The sequence below is a fragment of the Oncorhynchus mykiss genome, chromosome 23, assembly GCF_057628025.1.
Source record: "Oncorhynchus mykiss isolate SJ-2025 chromosome 23, ASM5762802v1, whole genome shotgun sequence".
Lineage (NCBI taxonomy): Eukaryota > Metazoa > Chordata > Actinopteri > Salmoniformes > Salmonidae > Oncorhynchus > Oncorhynchus mykiss.
The window spans coordinates 15,999,006-16,021,584 of NC_143044.1; the positions used below are offsets into that span (position 1 = coordinate 15,999,006).

Consider the following 22,579-nt stretch of genomic DNA (forward strand, 5'->3'; position numbering starts at 1 on the left):
AAACAAAAAATAGAAACATACAAAGCAATCTACGGTCAGGGCGTGACAGTACCCCCTCTCCCCCCAAATGTGCGGACTCCGGCCGCAAAACCTGAAACTATAGGGGAGGGTCTGGGTGGGCATTACTCCGCGGTGGTGGTTCTGGTGAGGGACGTAGACCCCGCCCCACTTCTGGCTCGACCAACTTTAGTAACGCCTCTGGAGCGGGAACCCTCACCGCCGACCCCGGACTAGTGGACGCCACTGGACTGATGGTTGAGTCTGGAGTGAGTGGCGCCTCTGGAGTGACGGGCGGCTCTGGCACCTCTGGACTGACGGGCTGCTCTGGCACCTCCGGACTGAGGGACGGCTCTGGCGGCTCCGGACTGACGGGCGGCTCTGGCGGCTCCCGAAAGGAGGGCGGCTCTGGCGGCTCCGGACAGGAGGGCGGCTCTGGCGGCTCCAGACAGGAGGGCGGCTCTGGCGGCTCCAGACAGGAGGGCGGCTCTGGCGGCTCCGGACAGGAGGGCGGCTCTGGCGGCTCCAGACTGGGGTCAGAACCTGGAGGGATGAGACGGAGAGACAGCCTGGTGCGTGGGGCTGCCACTGGGCCCACCAGGCTGGGGAGACCTACAGGAGGCCTGGTGCGTGGAGGAGGCACCGGATGGACCGGGCTGTGGGGGAGCCCTGGAGCTCTGTTGCGCAGCCTTGGCACCACTCCTCCAGGCTGGATGACCACCTTATCCCGGCGCCTCCAGAGTGCAGACACAGGTCAAACCGGGCTGTGGGGGAGCACTGGAGATCGGGTGCATAACACTCGCACCTCTCCCTTAGGCTCAATGCCCACATTCGCCCGGCACAGGCGGAGCACAGGCATAGGGCGTACTGCACCTTCCCAACGCCCCGGAGACACAGTATGCAGAGCCGGTGCAGGATACCCTGGACCGAAACGGCGCACCGGAGACCAAATGCACTGAGCTTCTTTTAAGCACGGGGAGCTGGCTCAGGTCTCTTGCCTGACTCCGCCAATCTTCCCGTGTGCCTCTCGTGCCTGTTGCGCTGCCTGACCTCATATCGCCGCCGCTCAGCTTTAGCTGCCTCCATTTCTTCCATGGGGCGGCGATATTCCCCAGCCTGTCTCCAGGGTCCCTTGCCGTCCAACATCTCCTCCCATGTCCATGAGTCCATCAACCTCTGCTCCCTGTTACCCCGCTGCTTGGTCCGTTTGTGGTGGGTGGTTCTGTCACGGCATTCATTGGAAGAAGAAGAGGAGTCATTGGACCAAAATGCAACGGGGTACGTGTTCATCTTTATTAGCTTAACTGACTGAACACTGAATACAAAATAACAAAAAATAATAGCCAAAACAGTTCTGCAAGGTGTAACCAACACTAAACAGAAAATAATCTCCCACAACTAACAGTGGGAAAACAGGCTACTTAAGTATGGTTCTCAATCAGAGACAACGAAAGACAGCTGTCCATGATTGAGAACCATACCCGGCCAAAACATAGAAGTACAAAACCTAGACATACAAACATAGAATGCCCACCCACATCACACCCTAACCAAACAAAGAACACACAAAACATACGTACATAACACACAAAACAATGTACAAAACAATAGGAACACCAGCTCTTTCCATGACAGACTGACCAGGTGAATCTAGGTGAAAAATATGTTCCCTTATTGATGTCACCTGTTGGGAGAGAGAGAGAGAGATAGAAGGAGAGAGACAGACAGAGAGAGAGAGAGAGAACACTATGCAGACAGAGACAAACTGAGCAAAACAACCAATTATTTCCTGTCAATTATTTAATTTTCTGCATCACTACACATTGTTGTTTTTTCCTCCCCTAGTCTTGATTTTCGGAAGTTCTTTGCTGACCCTACTTATCATGTCTACTAAAGAAATATATTGAGACAAAGTATTCCCAAATTCTTTAAAATAAGACTAGGTCTTTTGATGAATTCGGGTTGTTAATGACTATGTACTCCAAGAAGAGTCAAGCTAAACAAATGGATGGGAACTGTGGTTTCTCGTCTTAATTAACGGCAGACATTCATTGCTGGGTTGAACAAAACAACAAAGCGCATGTCATAAATTCCAAATGTATGCTCTCTCTACATAGAGAATATCATGAACACTGTGCAGCATATCAGTCTGTCTTTGGTGATATGTTATGTTGTATCCAACATATTCTACTAGCATTCCATGAATGTTTTGTCCTTAAAAGTTAATGCTGACCTTTAGGTCACGTAGGACAAATCAATTGCAATGTGTTTTTAAATGATTAAGCATCATGATTACTTGTCACTAATGCAGCACTTATTGGCTTCACCCATACTGCAGACGTATACGTATCCCATCTTCAGTAAGACTTGCAGGCCCGGGCAACTTTGCCCCAGCCCCAGCTAACACACCTGACCAATAATCAACTAATCATGAACTTCAGTTAAAAATGCAATTAGTTTAAATCAGCTGTGTTTACTAGGGAATGAATAGTACAGATCTGTGAGACAACAGAAAATGTCACCAAAGACAGACTTGATATGCTGCTCAGTGTAGAGAATTAACAAATTCATATTTTGGGGGTTAGTCCTTCAGATTATCCATCCCTTCTTCAAATAATCCAGCGGTTCATACTGTGAGTTCATTGCGTAGAAATAGTCACTTCACCCTGCCTAAATAAAGGTTCAATAAAAGCAAAATTAAATAACAATCGCTCTTCGGTCTTTTAAGACAGCTCTTTGCTGTCTTATGTCAGTTTGGATCACCAATTTATTTTAAGAATATGAAATGTCAGAATAATAGTAGAGAGAGTGATTTATTTCACCTTTTATTTCTTTCATCACATCACACAGTTTAAATACACTAAATTAGTATTTGGTAGCATTGCCTTTAAATTGTTTAACTTGGGTCAAACATTTCAGGTAGCCTTCCACAAGCTTCGCACAATAAGTTGGGTGAATTTTGGCCCATTCCTCCTGACAGAGCTGGTGTAACTGAGTCAGGTATATAGGCCTCCTTGCTCGCACACTTTTTCAGTTCTGCCCACAAATTTTCTATGGGATTGAGGTCAGGGCTTTGTGATGGCCACTCCAATACCTTGATTTTGTTGTCCTTAAGCAATTTTGCCGCAACTTTGGAAGTCTGTTTGGGGACATTTTCCATTTGGAAGATCCATTTGCGACCAAGCTTATTTCGGCTTGCAAGCCTCCCCCTTTTTCATCCAAACATAGCGATGTTCATTATTGCCAAACAGTTCTATTTTTGTTTCATCAGACCAGAGGACTTTTCTCCAAAAAGTACAATCTTTGTCCCTAAGTGCAGTTGGCTGTTTTGGAGCAGTGGATTCTTGGCTGATTTCTTTTGATTTTCCCATGATGTCAAGCAAAGAGACACTGAGTTTGAAGATAGGCCTTGAAATACATCCACAGGTACACCTCCAATTGATGTCAATTAGCCTATCAGAAGCTTCTAAAACCATGGCATCATTTTCTGGAATTCTCCAAGCTGTTTAAAGCACAGTCAACTTGGTGTATGTAAACTTCTGACCCACTGGAATTATGATACAGGGAATTTTAAGTGAAATAATCTGTCTGTGAACAATTGTTACAAAAATGACTTGTGTCATGCACAAAGTAAACTGTACGAGATATGTGAATGAGGAGGCATACCATCATACAGCATGATCTGCTCAGTGAACGTAGGCCACTAAAGCCTCCTAGCTGCCTGTAAGTCATGCTTGACCTGACCACTGTCCTCTGGTCTTGCCCCTAATTTGTTAACCAATGCTTTAACACTTACTAATTGCTGTGGCAACACAATTTCCACGGGGATTGAGAGGAAATGAAGCCATGCAGATTTAAATAACATGAATCTTTTAATTCTCTACACCGAGAATATCGTGAACACTGAACAGCATATTAAGTCTGTCTTTTATTACATTTTCTGTTGTAACCACACAGATAGGCATGATTAATTGATACTAATGCAGCACTTATTGGCCTCACCAGTGGCATCACCCATACAGCAGACCTACAGTGGCTTGCGAAAGTATTCACCCCCCTTGGAAATGTTCCTATTTTGTTGCCTTACAACCTGGAATTAAAATGCATTCTTGGGGGTTTGGGGGGTTTGATTTACACAACTTTGAAGATGCAAAATATTTTTTATTGTGAATAAAACAAGAAATAAGACAAAAAAAACTGAAAACTTGATCGTGCATAACTATTCCCCCCCCCCCCCCCACTTTGTAGAGCAATACTTTGTAGAGCCACCTTTTCCAGTAATTGCAGCTGCAAGTCTCTTGGGGTATGTCTCTATAAGCTTGGCACGTCTAACCACTGGGATTTTTTGCCCATTCTTCAAGGCACAACTGCTCCAGCTCCTTCAAGTTGGATGGGATCCGCTGGTGTACAGCAATCTTAAATCATACCACAGATTCTCAATTGGATTGAGGTCTGGATTTTGACTAGGCCATTCCAAGACATTTAAATGTTTCCCCTTAAACCATTTGAGTGTTGCTTTAGCAGATTAGTGTCATTGTCCCGCTGAAGGTGAACCTCCATCCCAGTCTCAAATCTCTGGAAGACTGAAACAGTTTTCCCCTCAAGAATTTCCCTGTATTTAGCGCCATCCTTCATTCCTTCAATTCTGACCAGTTTCCCAAATCACTGCCGATGAAAAACATCCCCACAGCATGATGCTGCCACCATTATACCTCAATGTGGGGGTGAAATTCCCGGGGAGATGAGAGGTGTTGGATTTGTTGGGTTTGCGTTTTCCTTGATGGCCAAAATAGCTCAATTTTAGTCACATCTGACCTGAGTACCTTCTTCCATATGTTTGGGGAGTCTCCCACATGCGTTTTGTCGAACACCAAACGTGTTTGCTTATTTTTTTCTTTAAGCGATGGTTTTTTTCTGGCCACTCTTCCATAAAGCCCAGCTCTGTGGAGTGTGCGGCTTAAAGTTGTCCTATGGACAGATACTCCAATCTCCAATGTGGAGCTTTGCAGCTCCTTGAGGGTTATCTTTGGTCTCTTTGTTGCCCCTCTGATTAATGCCCTCCTTGCCTGGTCTGTGAGTTTTGGTGGGCGGCCCTCTCTTGGCAGGTTTGTTTTGGACGAATATTCTTGCCATTTTGTAATAATGGATTTAAATGGTGCTCCGTGGGATGTTCAAAGTTTCGGTTATTTTTTTATAACTCAACTCCAAGGGGGATGAATACTTTTGCAAGGCACTGTATACGCCTTATGTCTGTCCCGTCTTCAGTTAGATTCTCTTTAAATTAAAAGTAGCTAACACTACGGTAGTGTGGCCCAAACATGCATGAATTATTCTCCCTGTGAACGAAAAGTACAGATTCGTGAGATTCTGGGAGGGGATTAGTGACAAAGTGTCCAATGTATATCCATCCAAACACATCTGTAAATCTGATCTATTCTAAAGATCTCCCCTTCAAATTACTCCATTCTGATTGCAAACCCAATGGGATTCCAGGGCCATTATTCTCTCAGTTGAAATGATTTAAATCTGCATGGCATCATTTCCTCTCACTCCCTTTGGAAATTGTGTTGCCACGGCAATTAGTAAGTGTTAAGGCATTGGTTAACAAATTAGGGGAAAGACCAGGGGGCATACGACACTGGTCAGGGCAAGCATGACTTACAGACAGCTAGGAGGCTTTAGTGGCCCACATTGAGGAGATCATACTGTATGCCTCATCATTCACATATCTCCTGTGTCTCATGATATACTCAGATATTATACTGTATCTCCTGAACAAATAAAGGAAATATTAGGACAGAAGAGCAATTGTTATTTTATTGCATTTTTATTTAACCTTTTTTGAGGCCGGATAGAGTGACTATCAATGACCTCAGTAAGAACGTCTGTATTATTTGTGACAGGGATGGATAATCTAAAGGACTAACTCCTAAAATATGAATCTGTTAATATATTGACATAACTCAAACTCATTTCTCTCTCTCTCTCTCTCTCTCTCTCTCTCTCTCTCTCTCGCTCTCTCTCAGGGAAGAGGAACATCATAAGTATGTCCTAGTAAATATTGTTTTCAACCTTTTGTGTTCTCTACCTCTGGTGATGATAATGGCCTTGATCAGAAAATATGCTTATGACTTATGGCTGTTCATTATGCAATGTGTCTTGTGTAGGCGGTACGCTGCCTACGATGCAAGAACAGATCATTACCTCTGCGTGTATAGAGTGTACGTATGAATAAAGAAAAGTCTGTTTGCTTCTTTCTAATTCCTCCACTTTAGTCCTGGTGGACTATAGATTACATTGTGAATAATAGTTGTGTGTTTTACTGATGTCATGACTCTCCTGTGAGGATCGAAAGGATCAGGTTACAGTGGATCAGCTCCACAGCGCTCTCTCTCTCTCCCTCAGAGGGGGAGAGGGTGGATGTGGGAGTTTTATGACATCTCACCCCAGTCTTTAACCATAGGCAGCAGATGATTCCCTTTGGGGCCTAGTTTGGGTGATCGGAATGTCTGTGTGCCTTATGAAGAGTTTACTACCCAAGAACTTCAATATCAAACAATGGACACCGGGACAATATATTTCATCCTCCGAGTGTTGGTAATGATGAGAAATTGAATATGGGAAATTCATGTTTATTTTGTGATGTTATTAAAATGATCAGAAAGACATTATAACGGGAACATTGTGACTTTAAGAGCTTTCACACGGTATATGTCAGATTTACATCTAAATGTAGTAAAATGTATTTGATTAAATGTGAAACTATTTCGGAAAATATGTAAATGTGATTTTAGACTTCTAATGAGATAATGGTTTTTCATGTCTGTTGTGCACTAACTAAGCCACGCCCCTAATGAGGTCAGAGTTCTTGTCAACATGATGGAACCACCTTTCAGGCCAGAGTGCTTGAAAGGATTAAATGGCAATTTAAATACGGACCAGAGATCGTCGGACGTGGTCCACACATTGAAATGATTAAAACTACAAGACCAGGAAATGGTAAGACCCTCTGAAGGGTTGCCTTCCAGAGAGACAGCAGAGATTGCAAATTTCTCTGCTTCACGGAAACATGGCTCACTCGGGGTACGTTATCAGAGTCGGTACAGCCACCTGGTTTCTTCACGCATCGCGCCGACAGAAACAAACATCTATCTGGTAAGAAGATGGGCGGGGGTGTATTACTTATGATTAACAAGTCGTGGCGTGATCATAAAAACATACAGGAACTCAAGTCCTTTTGTTCACCTGACCTAGAATTCCTTACAATCAAATGCCGACCACATTATCTACCAAGAGAATTCTCTTCGATTATGATCACATATTCCCCCCCAAGCAGACACCTTGATGGCCCTGAAAGAACTTCATTAGACTCTATGTAAAATGAAAACCACATATCCCGAGGCGGCATTTATTGTAGCTGGGGATTTTAACAAGGCTAATCTGAAAACAAGGCTCCCCAAATTTTATCAGCTGCAAAATCCTGGATCATTGTTACTCTAACTTCCGCAACACATACAAAGCCCTTCCTCGCCCTCCTTTCGGCAAATCTGACCACGACTCCATTTTGATGCTCCCCGACTATAGACAGAACCTAAAACAGGAAACGACCATGCTCAGGTCTGTTCAACGCTGGTCCGACCAATTGGATTCCACACATCAAGATTGCTTCAATCACGTGGACTGGGATATGTTCCGGATAGCGTCGAACAACAACATTGATATATACGCTGATTCGCGAGCAAGTTTATTAGCAAGAGCATCGGTGATGTTGTACCCAAAAGGACTATTAAAACCTTCCCCAACCAGAAACCGTGGATTGACGGCAGCATTCACGCAAAACTGAAAGCGCGAACCACTGCTTTTAATCAAGCCAAGGCGATCGGAAACATGACAGAATACAAAAAGTGTAGCTATTCCCTCCGCAAGGCAATCAAACAAGCTAAGCGTCAGTATAGAGACAAAGTAGAGTCGCAATTCAACGGCTCAGACAGGAAAGTGTCTACAGTCAATCACAGACTACAAACAGAAAACCAGTCCCGTCGCGGACCCCGATGTCTTGCTCCCAGACAAACTAAACAACCTCTTTGCTCGCTTTGAGGACAATACAGTGCCACCGACAAGGCCCGCTACCAAAACATGTGGACTCTCCTTCACTGCAGCCAACGTGAGTAAAACATTTAAATGTGTTAACCCTTGCAAGGCAGCCGGCCCAGACGGCATCCCTAGCCGCGTCCTCAGAGCATGCGCAGCCCAGCTGGCTGGCGTGTTAACCTGTTGGTGTTAGGCGGCAGTATTTTCATTTTTGGAAACAAAACATTCCCGTTTTAAACGGGATATTTTGTCAGGAAAAGATGCTAGAATATGCATATAATTGACAGCTTTGGATAGAAAACACTCTAACGTTTCCAAAACTGTAAAGATATTGTCTGTGAGTATAACAGAACTGATGTTGCAGGCGAAAGCCTGAGAAAAGTTCCAATGACTCCCTATTCAGCAGTGAATGTACCATCAACGAGCTTACGCTTTCTACGTATTCCCCAAGGTGTCTAGAGCATTGTGAAGTAGTTTTACGCATTTCTGTTGAAGAATAGCCGTAGGCAGTCACATTGCGTAAGTGGTCACATGGTGTCTCCGAGAGAGATTCTCGCGTAAAATACAGAGGTAGCCATTACTCCAATCGGTCAGAGTGAAAATCGAATTGTCCCGACTGATATATTATCGAATAGATATTAGAAAAACACCTTGAGGATGGATTCTAAACAACGTTTGCCATGTTTCTGTCGATATTATGGACCTAATTTGGAATACTTTTCGGCGTTGTGGTGACCGCAATTTCCGGGCGATTTCTCAGCCAAACGTGAAGAACAAACGGAGCTATTTCGCCTACAAAAATAATATTTTTGGGAAAAAATTAGCTTTGGCTGTCTACCTGGGAGTCTCGGGAGTGAAAACATCCGAAGATCATCAAAGGTAAAAAAAAATATTTGATTGCTTTTCTGATTTCCGTGATAAGGTTGCCTGCTGTTAGCAAGGCATAATGCTATGCTAGGCTATGATAAACTTACACAAATGCTTGTCTAGCGTTGGCTGTAAAGCATATTTTGAAAATCTGAGATGACAGGGTGATTAACAAAAGGCTAGACTGTGTTCCAATATATTTCACTTGTGATTTTCATGAATAGGAATATTTTCTAGGAAGATTTATGTCCGTTGCGTTATGCTAATTAGTGTCAGATGATGACAACGGTCCCATTCACGGGATGGGGTGTCACTAGAGGTTAACTTCTTACTGCTCCCCCCTACTTTGTGCAATTTCCGCCTGAAGATATACCCAAATCTAACTTCCTGTAGCTCAGGCACAGAACCAAGGATATGCATATTCTTGGTACCATGTGAAAGAAAACAAAGTTTGTGTACATGTGAATTGAATGTAGGAGAATAAAACGCAATAGATCTGGTTTGGATAAAACAATGAAAAAAAAACATACGTTTTTTTTTTGTATCATCATCTTTAAAATGAACAAGATAAAACAAATATTCAGATAGGATGATGGGGACAATTTCAGTAAACAGTACTTGTGCAAAGTTTCAGAATGATAACTTCCAAAATGAGTATGCTACATGACATTTATCATGAAGTCAGCCAGGTGTCCCACACAAGAAGCCCAAATGTACCCAAGTGGACAAATTGGTGAAGGTATACATTTTGAAACAAATAACTATATACAAAATACCAAGATGGTATTCTAACACACCCCCCAAAAAAAATGCAGGGAAAATATTGTGAAACAATATGTGAAAAAAAAAGATATATATACATTTACAAAATAACATGGGTCAATTTTTACACACTTTCAATATTTCGAAGAACCTCAGTCCTCTATCAAATCAAATCTATTTATATAGCCCCAGCCTAAAACACCTAACATCAAGCAATACAGGTGTAGATGCACGGTGGCTATGAAAAACTCCCTAGATAGGCAAAAACCTAGGAAGAAACCTAGAGAGGAACCAGGCATGAGGGGTGGCCAGTCCTCTTCTGGCTGTGCCGGGTGGAGATCACAGTGGTTGTAGAGGGTGCAACAGGACAGCACCTCAAGAGTAAAAATGAACAGTTTAGGGTTCCATAGCCGCAGGCAGAACAGTTGAAACTGGAACAGCGGCAAGGCCAGGTGGACTGGGGACAGCAAGGAGTCATCATGCCAAGTAGTCCTGACGCATGGTCCTAGGGCTCAGGTCCTCCGAGAGAGAGAAATAGAGAATTAGAGAGAGCATACTTAAATTCACACAGGACACCGCATAAGACTCCCATTCGGAGTCAGTGTCACTGTGAAAGAAAATGTTCAGTTAGAATATTTTACCATATGAGCCCTGTATCAACAGGTATAATACAAAAATATATATAGAGAGTTGAAGGTTGAAGGTTGAATATATTAGGTTGAATATTTTATAATATTATTTTTACCTGCTAGATCTACTGTCTCTCTTATATTATGACATTTCAGCTAGATCTACTATCTCTATTATATCATGACAGACCAGCTAGATCTAATGTCTTTATTATATTACAACAGACCATCTGTATCTACTGTCTCCATTTCACTTTGGCCATTGATGTGGTCCTGCCCTCTCCTCAACAGCCTCAAATAGGCTATTTCATGTGGGTTGGGGTGGGGCGGCAGACACACACATCTCACATTTCATGACATTACATGTTTATATATTGCTTCTAAAATAAATAAAAAATCACAAATAATATTTTATATTATTAATTTCAAACATTAGCATGATAAGAACTTACCAGTCCAAAACGATGTCCTCTCCCGTTCAAAAAATATTCCTCCACAATCACTAAATGAAGCGTCCTACAACAATCTCTGTCTCACCTTCCCAATCAATTTATTCTAAAATTGTGTGTACATCTGTATATCTAGACTTAGATTTAGCTTTCCCCGACTTAGTCACCATAATGATTGATATATAAACAGCTGAATCTGCGCGTTCACCAAACAATGCAGTGCGTAATATGTGCTTCTCCTTCCGGTATGAAACTTCAATAGCGAATGACTCTCGTTAAGCTGGAGCTTACTACATGGGTTGGTCTTGCAACACATAAACATGGCATATTGCCGTTTAGCTCAGCTCATTGGCTATCTACCCAGCTAGATTTCTAGACGATCAGTGGTCATTGGGTTAAAAGACAGTCAATCAACGAAACAGCGGGCAAATCATTGTTGCACAATGATGTCATGACTTGTTGTCTTCAAATCGGTTTCTTTCAGTCAATACGTCCCGCGAAATGGCCCATCACATTTGATTGTGTTACAAACAAACCAGTTGATTGCAGTGAAACCAAATATGACTGGAAAAGTCACGTTCTGTGTGGGTTATTTACCTGGAATGTGTCGTCGAAAATGGAATGAGACGGAATTCACGACACAAGCGGTTCACAAAATGTTTTGTGTTAGGCTATAAAAACGGATATTATCAAACAGAAGATCGTTCATTGTGTAACAATGAGCATTGGAATTGCAAACAGAAAAAGATCGTCAAAGGTAAATTATTTATTTTAATGCAGTTTGTGATTATGTTACACCTGTGCTGGTTAAAATTGTTTTTTTTTATTGGGCTCTATGCTCAGATAATTGCATCATATTCTTTCGCAGTAAATCCTTTTTTAAATCTGACAACGCAGATGGATTGGATGGATTCTAGGCTTTCGATACATGTGAGACACTTGTATTTTCATGAATGTTTAATATGACTATTTACGTAGTGATCACCGTATGTTGTGGAATTTCAGCCTGCTAGCGGGTTCCGTGGACAGAGAGGTTAACGGACATATTCAATCAGTCCTTATCCCAGTCTGCTGTTCTCACATGCTTCAAGAGGGCCACCAGTGTTCCTATTCCCAAGAAAGCTAAGGTAACTGAGCTAAATGACTATTTCCCTGTAGCACTCTCTTCGGTCATCAAATATCATATCACCTCTACCCTACCTGACACCCTACACCCACTCCAATATGCTTACCGCCCCAATAGGTCCACAGATGCCGCAATCGCATTCACACTGCACACTGCCCTAACCCAACTGCACAAGAGGAATACCTATGTAAGAATGCTGTTCATCGATTACAGCTCAGCATTTAACACCATAGTACCCTCCAAACTCGTCATTAAGCTCGAGACCCTGGGTCTCGACCACGCCCTGCGCATCTGGGTCCTGGACTTTCTGACGGGCCGCCCCTAGGTAGTGAGGGTAGGAAACAACATCTCCACCCCGCTGATCCTCAACACTGGGGCCCCAAAAGGGTACGTTCTCAGCCCTCAACTACCTGCCCTCCAGGACACCTACACCACCCGATGTCACAGGAAGGCCAAAAATGTCATCAAGGACAACAACCACCCGAGCCACTGCCTGTTCACCCCGCTATCATCCAAAAGGCGAGGTCAGCAAAATTCTAAAATCGTTTTTAGAAATATGTAACTTTCACACATTAAGTACAATACAGCAAATGAAAGATACACTTCTTGTTAATCTACCCATCGTGTCTGATTTCAAAAAGGCTTTACAGCGAAAGCACAACATATGATTATGTTAGGTCATAGCCAAGTCAAATAAACACACAGCCATTTTTCCAGACAAAGATAGGAGTCACAAAAAGCAGAAAAATAGATCAAATGAATCACTAGCCTTTGATGATCTACATCAGATGACACTCATAGGACATCATGTTACACAGTACATGTATGTTTTGTTCGATAATGTGCATATTTATATCCAAAAATCTCAGTTTACATTGGCGCTTTACAAGCAGTAATGTTTTGATTCCAAGACATCCAGTGATTTTGCAAAAATACTCATAATAAACATTGATAAAAGATACAAGTGTTATTAACAGAATTAAAGATAGACTTCTTCTTAATGCAACCGCTGTGTCAGATATTTTAAAAACTTTATGGAAAAAATATAATCTGAGTACGGTGCTCAGAGCCCAATCCAGCCAAAGAAATATCTGCCATGTTCGAGTCAACAGAAGTTAGAAATAACATTATAAATACTCCCTTCCAATTGATGGTCTTCATCATTGGCACTTTGTTCCATAAAGTCCATCATTTATGTCCAAATAGCAACTTGTTGTTAGCGTGTTCAGCCTAGTAATCCATCTTCATGAGGCGCGAGCACTTCATCCAGACAAAAACTCGAAAAGTTCCATTACAGGTCGTAGAAACAAGTCAAACGATGTATGAAATCAATCTTTACTTTGTTTTTAACATAAATCATCAATAAGGTTCCGACCGGAGAATTTCACTGGAACGAGAGCTAACTCTGTCGGGGGCGCGCGTCACGAGCCTGAGACACTCTGCCAGACCCATGACTCATTCAGCTCCCATTCCCCCCTCCTTTATAGCAGAAGCCTGAAACAAGTTTCTAAAGATGGCTGACATCTAGTGAAAGCCCTGGGAAGTGCAACTTGACCCCATAGATAATAGGCCAAGCTTTGAAGAACTACAAACCTCAGATTTCCCACTTTCTGGTTGGATTTTTCTCAGGTTTTTGCTTGCCATATGAGTTCTGTTATACTCACAGACATCATTCAAACAGTTTTAGAAACTTCAGAGTGTTTTCTATCCAATACTAATAATAATATGCATATATTAGCATCTGGGAAAGAGTAGGAGGCAGTTCACTCTGGGAACGCTATTCATCCAAAAGTGAAAATGCTGCCCTCTATCCCAAAAAGGTTTTAACAGACATCACTAACATTGAGTGGCTGCAGCCAAGATACTGACTCAAATCTCTAGGCACTTAATAATAAAAAATTGGATGTAATAAATGTATCATTAGTCTCTTTAAACAATGCCACTTTATATATTGTTTACATACCCTACATTTCTCATATGTATATACTGTACTCTATACCATCTACTGCATCTTGCCTGTGCCTTTCAGCCATCGCTCATCCATATATTTATATGTACATATTCTTATTCATTCCTTTACACCTGTGTGTATACAGGTAGTTGTTGTGAAATTGTTAGATTACTTGCTAGATATTACTGCATGGTCGGAAATAGAAGCACAAGCATTTTGCTACACTCGCATTAACATCTGCTGACTATGTATACAGTGGGGCAAAAAAGTGTTTAGTCAGCCACCAATTGTGCAAGGTGTCTTTTATACTGATAACAAGTTCAAACAGGTGCCATTAATACAGGTAATGAGTGGAGGACAGAGGAGCCTCTTATTAAAGAAGAAGTTACAGGTCTGTGAGAGCCATAAATCTTGCTTGTTTGTAGGTGACCAAATACTTATTTTCCACCATAATAAATTCATTAAAAATCCTACAATGTGATTTTCTGGATTTTTTTTTCTAATTTTGTCTGTCATAGTTGAAGTGTTCCTATGATGAAAATGACAGGCCTCTCTCATCTTTTTGAGTGGGAGAACTTGCACAATTGGTGGCTGACTAAATACTTTTTTGCCCCACTGTATGTGACCAATACATTTGCTTTGATTTGAGAAGTTGAAGACTAGAACAAAACATACACCGTCTGCAGTTTTGCATGTAAAGTAGTCTGGGACAATTGACCAAGATGAGGGAAGACAGAATGCTTTCACCACAGTGTGGTACACCTCTGATGTATACATTCTAAGAACACTTCAGAACAGAAGAAGCCTACAACTAAGAAGGACATTGTGACCTCTGGTGGACAACCAGAGACTTGCACCAAACTTCTTCCCATAGACGAGCCGAGTGGTTTGACCAGACGACAGAGAATGACATCTACGTGTAAATATATGTTACATTTCTAATCCGAAGGAGCGGTTGTTAGGGTGCTAAATACTAATATTTATGGTGAGCGTAGTTTCCAAATGTATGTGCAATAAGTCCACTCACTTTGTCTCACCCGCTCTTTATCTTTCCCCACCCCCTTTCCATTGTGTAACAAACAGTCATATCGGGATTGTCCACTAGGGACTTTTCATTGCAGTATGTTAGTAATCAATAACCTATACCATGTGTATGTATTTCTGTGAGATTATTTAGTTAGTTAGTAAATAAGTAGTTATTTTGTGTATCGCTGATTCATCACTTAGGTTAGGGTTCGTGCAGATTTACGAAGTCAACGACGGTCAGAATGAGACTGGTATGAGAAAATGGTATGAGAAAATGATTGATGACTGGTATGATATCGATATATTCTTGAGTTAATCCTGGAAACGACAACTCATGAAATAAACTTTTCCCGTCGTGCCCCAAATTCCTAGTGAGTTCATTGTTACATGATTCATTTAATTTAGTTATAATTAAACTTAGTAGGTCATTATTCAATGAATAGCAGTCATCACAGTAATAATAGTCACATCACGAAACTGATGTTGCAGTAGTCTTTGTCAATAGCATATTGGTGAATTGATAGAAATTATGGGTGGAATATTGTTGGAAATAATTTTGTGGGTGTACAAAAGGTTACATTCCCAAGGTTTTTCCTTAGGCCTTCTAGTGGTGGATTGAGCTGTATTTCCTTGTGCATTACACAGTAATGCATATCCATTAATCCAGAGATGGAGCAAGGGCTCAATAGCAACTATCCCTCTGTCCTCTTACTAGGTCTTTGCCAACTGCTAAAATATCCTAAAAGACCTGGATAGGTGTAAGGAGCATGGCCAAAAACTCACATAGCCCACCAGAAAGCTAAACACAGCATGTCAAATCATTGATATGATACCGATCACCGATTCCTTCACACATTTCAGATCTGTGAGGAGGGGTCAACAACAACTTAGAGAAAGGAGCTGACATCAACATGGAGCTGGTGCCCTGACTAAAACTTTAGTGTTGAGTTCATTAGTGAGTGGTCAAAGAGCCATGAATCTTTAAATAGAGCTAATCGTTAAATCTACCATGAAACATTATTGGTACACTTAGCCAATACCCACGGAAGGATTTATAGGTTCTGGCAGGTTTGCATTTAAGGGGGAGCTTTACTCAGCTTGATACCTAAACTAATTACAGCATAGAAGAATGGACATATTTTACCACGTCAATCTGTAACCAACTCAACAACTTTATGTGATATTATGAGAACATACAGCATGTGCTCAAGAAAACTTTAGAGGCGTTTTTAGGTAGAGACACATCATCACAACACTCTGCACTTGAAAGAGGTGATGCAATGTAGTTCATTCTATGGAGTTCAATTGGTGAGAGACCTAAGAATTGATGGGTGAGTCAGACCCTGCTCCAGACAGGAAGAGTTTACATCAGATAAATGCCTGAAGATCAGTAGTGACCCGTCATTCAGGGCAGGTGGGGCAAAGCCCTACCTGTTTGACCCCCACCTGCTTAGCTAAAAAAAAGAATAGTAATCATATTTTTTGTTTTTGCCTGTTTTGCATGTTATTTTGGCGTTAATACGTGTCACAAAGCAGTTTGCAAACAATACAAAAAAATGTATTGAGTTAATAAAGCTGCATACAAACATGGTCTCTTTTTTGATTTCTTTAGTAAGGCAGCTAGCTCCAAAATGCAGGTGTTTCAACCTAGCTCTGTGCTTTCTGTGGTAGGGGCAGCCAGTGAAAAATACAGAGCATAGGGGTTGGTAATCTTCTCTAGTTGTGCGTGAATTGGCTCAGTGTTCTGTCACTCATGGGGACACTACGTCATCGCAAAATCTACAGAGAGCTAGAGTTCAAACCCCCTTGGGTGCTGGCATAGATTTACATTAGAAGTGCCCATCCAAGAAGGCTCATGGTCATTGGCCACAGAAAAAATGACGTCAAATCACGTTTTATCTACCGTAGCTTTGATTGGACTGATCATGTCAACATCATACTTTCAAAATCTTAGCTAGCAAGCTAGACAAGCAGTCTTATGAAGAGAAATTATAGATAAAATGTATGGTGCTCATTGGCCATTGGACGTAAACATTACACAACGAGTTGGAAATTCAACAATGAGTGGTTTGGAAGGAATCAGTAGTTAACTGCAAGCGTTGCAAAGCAATCACTATTTTGCTTCCCCTGCCTGCTATTTGGTGGAGAGGGTGTGTGTGGTCCAAGTCTGGGTTTACACGTCTTTTTTTCTAAGCTTAAAAGGATAAACATTCACACTCAACACCATGGGCCAGAAAATGTTTAAAGGATTGGCCATGCTGTCAATCCAACATGACTTCTGCCAGGTTCAAAACAAATCTCAGACTTCAGTCAGTTCAAGACAACTGGGAGTTACGACTGGGAAAATAAGTTTTGAACGGTTATCCAAATCGGAATTCCAAGTCGAGAATTCGGACTTCGTTCTAGAGGGGACTATGTCTGAAGAGTATGTTTTTTTACTGGTTCCCAGTTGTCTTGAAAGGACCATACATCCAGAGAATGCCCGACTTTGATGACAAAATTTGCTCACAAGAAGGACCGCCACGCCACCTTCCTGTTCAAGTGAGCACAGCACAACTGAGTCCAAAAATGTTTTGTGTGTTGCTGAATAAATTATGTAATATGCCAGGGAGATATGTATACTGTAGCTAAGAAAGTAATACTAAGTGAATGTTGTGTAGTAAGTGCCTCACTCTAATAACTTGGTCCCTCTTTAATTTAGCCTACTGCTCTGACTTGGTGGCGCACATGCAGCCTAGAGCCTGTTTTAGAGAAATGTCATCATCAAATATTGTAAGAGCTTTCATTGTATGCTTATATGCACCCTTTATTAGTGATATTACCCCTCAAATAGTTATATTGACTACCTCCGTTTTAGCTCACTCATTAATGTCATAATCGAAATTACAGATGGCCTCTAATCCGCTCATCGTTTCTTTATGCAGTAGTTTGTACATCTCAATTGTCTCTAAAAACCACATTAGTTTAAGCAAGTTCGCCATATCAGCTATGTTTTTTAAAAAGGCAGTAAATGAGGCTGACTGTTTCACTGCCAGACAAGGCTCTGCTGATAACCAGGTGTAGCAGTGGTAAGGATTCACTCGATGATGCAGAAAAGTAAGCTCTGCTGTTGTGACAGCGTTATGTAGGCCATAACAGTTTGTGGGTGCCGTTTGTCACCGTTATAGTGCAATTAATGTAGTGTTGTGTTGTGTAGTGGCTTTTTTGGCATGCGTCTAAAGAAGTATAATTTCAGTTTGCCCCACCAAGATTTACAATTTTACAACAAATTGAATGCAGTCTATCACAGTGACATCCGTTTTGTCACCAAAGCCCCATATACTACCCACCACTGTGACCTGTATGCTCTCGTTGGCTGGCCCTCGCTTCATACTCGTCAACAAACCCACTGGCTCCAGGTCATCTGCAAGACCCTGCTAGTCCCGCCTTATCTCAGCTCGCTGGTCACCATAGCAGCACCCACCCGTAGCACGCGCTCCGGTAGGTATATCTCACTGGTCACCCCCAAAGCTGTCATAGCAGCTCACAGATCACTACACCTGTTCATAGCCCATCTATAAATAGCCCAAACAACTACCTCATCCCCTACTGTATTTATTTTTTATTTTTATTTATCTTGCTCCTTTGCACCCCAGTGTTTCTACATTGCACATTCATCTACTGCACATTAATCACATTAATCTACTGCAAATCTACCATTCCAGTGTTTTAATTGCTATATTGTATTATATTGGCCTATTTATTGCCCTACCTCCCTTATCTCACCTCATGTGTTCACATTGTATATAGACTTGTTTTTATACTGCATTATTGACTGTATGGTTGTTTACTCCATGTGTAACTGTGTTGTTATATGTGTCGAACTGCTTTGCTTTATCTTGGCCAGATCGCAGTTGTAAATGAGAACTTGTTCTCAACTTGTCTGCCTGGTTAAATAAAGGTGAAATATATATATATATATATATATATATATATATATATATATATTTTTAAACATGCTAAAATCGCCACTGCTGAGGATAACAGCCATTGATCAACAATGGCCTCTTCAGTATCTGAATTACCTTGAGGACCTTTGACATCATTCATTTTTTCAACCAATGTTCCATTGATTTTGACTTCTGGTTCACGTATTGAAAAAAGTGAGATAAGTTACGTTTTTTGGCATTTAAAAATAAGTAATACGTAATCACAAAAATGTTGCCTTAAATAATGACTCTTTCTATTATGGATTTCTTCAGCAGTTTTTGTTTTTATCACAGAATAAATGTAAACTCAGAGAACTCTGTCATTTATACTACTCTACTTAGGCAAAGTTTTAAAGGAGAGAAACAATAAAGTAAAAATGCAGCACTCTGTACACGGGTGCATTTCTAGGCGTCTATTTATAGTTTTGCTTTGCTTTCATTTCTTTTTGTCTATTCCTCTATTCATATCTAGGTCTACCAGTTCCCGGGATATGTTTTTTTTCCCTCACAGAACCTTTTGGGAATGTGTCTCTCATTCTAAACTCTCTGTTTTGAGTAAGCACTGTGAGTCAGGCGACACGAAAAGTCAGGACAATTTTTTGCTGTGTCACTACGGTAACCACAGGAGCTGTTTGAGTGTCTGTCTCCCTCATTAATAACTTGTGCTGTGGGCCCCTATAATGCAAGCTCGGAAACCTGAGAGCTGGTCACCTGTTCCGCTATCTGAGCTGTGGGCCCAGGGGAAGGAATTGTTAGCTGGCTACCCCATTAGAGTGCTGGACAGGAAGAGACTAGGCCAGAGCAACTGCCTGAAACTCCAGGTATCTCTGGTGGATGTGTTAAACCACGTCCCTAGGTCTGACCGGTGTGGTGAAACAGTAGAGGAGTTGTGGCTAGAGTGGCTCCATACTCACCCCTCTGTGGGATCCATCCAGGACAAGGTGGAGCCTTATTTTGACAGGACAGGAAGTGCCACTGTCAACCCTGAGGAAACCAACTGGTCAGATGGCCCTGGCTCCAGACCCCAGTCTCCAGTAAGCAGCTCTTTCCACTGGGCCCCCTGGGTACCTGGAGACAACCAGGATCAGGTGGACCCCTGGTAGAGTCTCCAATCTGTCCTCAGGAATGGGTGGCTGCCTTTACAAAAGAGGGGAGTAATATTTGAGCTACTCAGCCTGGATAGTCTGGATAGTCTAAACCTGCTCTACCAGGTAAATTACAGTTGAGCCAAACATGTTGGGCCTTACTTTTTTTGCAGTAGGGGAGAGTGGGGTAAGTTGAGACACCCTTGTTTCTAGGACACCACACACAAAATGAAACATTCAACCAAATATTTAGGAATATATTATTTTATGGAGTCTGTGAAGGAAACAACAAGGAAAAGTGGTAAGCATGTTAAGTCCAAAAAACAGATTATCACAATAAATTCATTTGAGTTGTTGACAGAGGTTTCATGATGCTTGTATCTAAACCAAAGTAGATTGTTTTAAGATTGTTATTTACATCAGTTGGGGTCTCTATACGCTTTAATAAGAGGTCTTAAACCTGGCATGAAAATGCATCTTTGTAGATGTGTGGGTTAACATAGTCAAAATATTTCCCTAAAGATAAGTTGAGCCAATGCCCATGGGGTGAGTTGAGTCAATGGTTGAAAGAATTCCCAGGAGAATTGGAAGGCATTATAGCTGGGATATGAGGTAACAACAGGGCTTGGCCTATCTTAAACATGTTTGTTAAAGAGTTAGTGGGAATATTTAATTCAGTACAGAAATGTGTAAGCAGTTTAATTTATCCTGTGCCATGGAAAGCACTTTGTTTGGACAAGCTATGTTTTCAAAACTGTAATGTTCACATTAATTCAAATTATTTCCAGGGATACTCAACATCCTGATATATGTGGATAACTTTGTTAGGAATAATTCTATATTTTCCTTGACTGAGTGATGCTGAATGTAAAAGAAATGGCTAAACTTACACCACTCTCCCCTACAGTAGTAATTGTATATGTAATGTATCTTGTAAGAATTTTTACCTTCGCTGGTTGGAAACAAAGTCAGCCACTCCACGACCAGGGAGTTATGTGGAGTTTTTAATTTCCGTAATTTCCTCAGAATCTGTTGTTGCCTCCTAGTGAGGGATTAAAATGTGATGTTAACAAAGAAATCTAAGCCACAAGAATGTTCTCCCTCCGTGAATCCCTGCTAGAATTCTTATGTATCATCCCTGATGTGACCACATTCTTTTCCCTTAATTCTGCAATACAAAGCCCAGTGTTTTTAAGCTCCATGTTTGCAGTGTATGATACCTTTAACTAAAATACTATCCATAAACCAAAATTAGTTTGCTGTCATTTATGTACATGTTTGTGGACACCTGCTCGTTGAACATTTCATTCCAAAATCATGGGCATTAATATTGAGTTGGTCCCCACTTTGCTGCTATCACAGCTTCCACTCTTCAGGGAAGGCTTTCCACTAGATGTTGGAACATTGCTGCGGGGACTTGCTTCCATTCAGCCACAACAGCTTTAATGAGGTTGGGCACTGATGTCGGGCGATTAGGCCTGACTTGCATTCGGCATTCCAAAGGAGTTTGATGGGATTGAGGTCAGGGCTCTGTGCAGTCAAGTTCCTCCACATCAATTTTGACAAACCATTTCTGTATAGACCTCGCTTTGTGCACGGCGGCATTGTCATACTGAAAGAGGAAAGGGCCTTCCCCAAACTGATGCCACAATTGGAAGCACAGAATCATCTAGAATGTCATTGTCTGCTGTGGTGTGCTTATTTCCAGTGATGATTTCCCTTCACTGGAAATAAGGGGCCTAGACCAAACCATGAAAAAAAGCCCCAGACCATTATTCCTCCTCTACCAAACTTTACAGTTAGCACTATGTATTGGGGCAGGTAGCATTCTCCTGGCATCTGCCAAACCTAGATTGGTGCGAGAATCCATTTCCACTGCTCCAGAGTCCAATGTCGGCGAGCTTTACACCACTTAATTGGTCCATCCACACAGACAGCGTTGTGAAGAAGACGCAGCAGTGCCTCTTCAACCTCAGGAGAATGAAGAAACCAAAAGCACTCACCAAAAGCACTCACAAACTTCTACAGATGCACAATCGAGAGCATCCTGTCAGGCTGTATCACTGCCTGGTACGGCAACTGCTCCGCCCACAACCGTAAGGCTCTCCAGAGGGTAGTGAGGTCTGCACAACGCATCACCGGGGGTAAACTACCTGCCCTCCAGGACACCTACACCACCCGATGTCACAGGAAGGCCATAAAGATCATCAAGGACAACAACCACCCGAGCCACTGCCTGTTCACCCCGCTATCATCCAGAAGGCGAGGTCAGTACAGGTGCATCAAAGCAGGGACCGGGAGACTGAAAAACAGCTTCTATCTCAAGGCCATCAGACTGTTAAACAGCCACCACTAACATTGAGTGGCTGCTGCCAACATACTGACTCAACTCCAGCCATTTAAAAATGGAAATTGATGGAAATTGATGTAAAAAATATATCACTAGCCACTTTATATAATGTTTACATACCCTACATTACTTATCTCATATGTATATGTATATACTGTACTCTGTCAGCTACTGCATCTTCCATCTTTATGTAATACATGTATCACTAGCCACTTTAAACTATGCCACTTTATGTTTATATACCCTACATTCCTCATCTCATATGTAAATACTGTACT

The 22,579-nt window shown here is 41.8% G+C and overlaps 1 long non-coding RNA gene across 2 annotated transcripts; it reads right to left on the reverse strand.

The window, feature by feature from the left end:
* Positions 1-499: 499 nt before the first annotated feature.
* On the reverse strand, positions 500-22,220 carry LOC149972525 (uncharacterized). Of its 2 annotated transcripts, none has more exons than XR_016491211.1 (3): positions 20,899-22,220; positions 19,781-20,003; positions 500-1,219 (listed from the first exon to the last, which is right to left on the reverse strand). It is a non-coding gene; the product is annotated as an uncharacterized LOC149972525 (long non-coding RNA). The 2 variants fall into 2 exon arrangements; XR_016491210.1 differs by lacking the exon at positions 500-1,219 and adding an exon at positions 5,671-10,236.
* Positions 22,221-22,579: the final 359 nt, after the last annotated feature.